Below are 1576 nucleotides of genomic sequence, written 5' to 3'. Positions count from 1 at the left end.
AGGAGCGGAGAGCGATCCTCGGCCGTCCATTGGCTGAAACCGGCTCGGAGGGAAGAAGAGAGATTAAAAAAATGAGAGAGAGAGAAGGACGATTTGCATATTTGAAGAAGTGGATGATGGTCGCCGCTCGAATTAGACATAGCCGTTATCCAGCCCCTGTTTTGTCCCGAGAGGCGCGTTTTACAATTTGTAAAGCATTGTATATTTTAGTGGAAGGACCTAATTTTCTCGTGTTTGGAACTGGTACGAAGACAACGGGCACGAATCAATAGCCACCCTAACCTATCTGAAAATTAAGAATTAGCCTTTATATAAGGTATGTAGTTAAAGGAATTGATAATTGCTGGGAGGAAGCTCTCCATAGAGGCCACGTGCTGGGTGTCCATCACCCTCTCTCCCGCCTCTGGGAAGGTCTGAGGGAAGGGCCAAGTTTGCCACCCTAGCAGGGTGCCGCCTTCTGAAGGTGGGTGAGTTCCCAGCAATGCGGGTCTCCGATCAAGCCCTTGAATCGAGGCAGGAGAAGTGGCGAGGGGTTCTCGGGCTCCTTCCCGCGGATGCCTCAGTGGCTTGTTCGGGATTTGGGAATGACTCACGGCCGGCAGCTTTGAGTACAATGGGAAGAGGTGAAGCACCGCCAGCTTCATAACCCAATTCAGACTAGTCTCCCCCCAGTATTTTGCCTGCCTGTATTTTTTTCACATTATTTTGAAAAAAGATTTTGTCATCCATTCGCTCTGTTTCCCCCATTCTGGAGAGCGTCTGCGGAGCGTCATGTTCGAGATGACAATTTAGGAGAAATGTCATCGAAGGTCGTCTACTCCAGCCCCCTACTCAAGACTTTAAAGCGTTTCAGACGTGGCTGTTCAGCCTCTTCTTAAAAACCTCCAGTGATGAAACATTCACAACTTCTGAATGCCAGCTGTTCTACTGGTTAATTGTTCTCACCGTTAGGATGTTTCTCCTTAATTCCAGGTTGCTTCTCTCCTTGATTAGTTTCCATTCATTGTTTCTTGTCTTGCCTTCAGTTGCTTTGGAGAATAGCTTGACCCCTTCATCTTTGGGGCAGCCCCTCAAACATTGGAAGACTGCTATCGTATCTCCCCTTCTTTTCACTAGAGGAAGCCCAACTGCTTCTCCACTGCTAAAGGAAGACCATGTCATTCATCCATGAGTGTTCAGGCTTAGCATTCGCTATCTATGCAATGTTCATAGGAGGGGTGTCAAACTCGATTTCATTGAGGGCCACATCAGGGTTGTGTCTGAGGTGCCTGTGGTAGCCAGCAAAAACAGGCTCCTGCAACCCTTTGCCAGTGAAAACGGAGCTCGGCATGGTCACCCGCGGCTCTCCATGTGCTGGCAGAGACACCGTGGGCTGGTTTCCAGGGCAGCCCCATGGGCCAGATCTAAGCACTCCAGGGGCTGGATCCGGACTGCGAGGCCTTGAGTTTGACACCTCTATCCTACAGAAACCCATGGATTTGTGCAAATCAATTTTATAATCAGAATGTCGAGGGATACTTTTCTAAAACAACAGTATGATGGGGGGGGGGGGCAGAAAGAATACAGCACACACCAC

Source organism: Natrix helvetica (genome assembly GCF_964273705.1).
Source record: "Natrix helvetica genome assembly, chromosome: Z".
NCBI lineage: Eukaryota > Metazoa > Chordata > Lepidosauria > Squamata > Natricidae > Natrix > Natrix helvetica.
The sequence above is the reverse complement of the archived record's forward strand: the minus strand, read 5'-3'. Positions refer to the sequence as shown.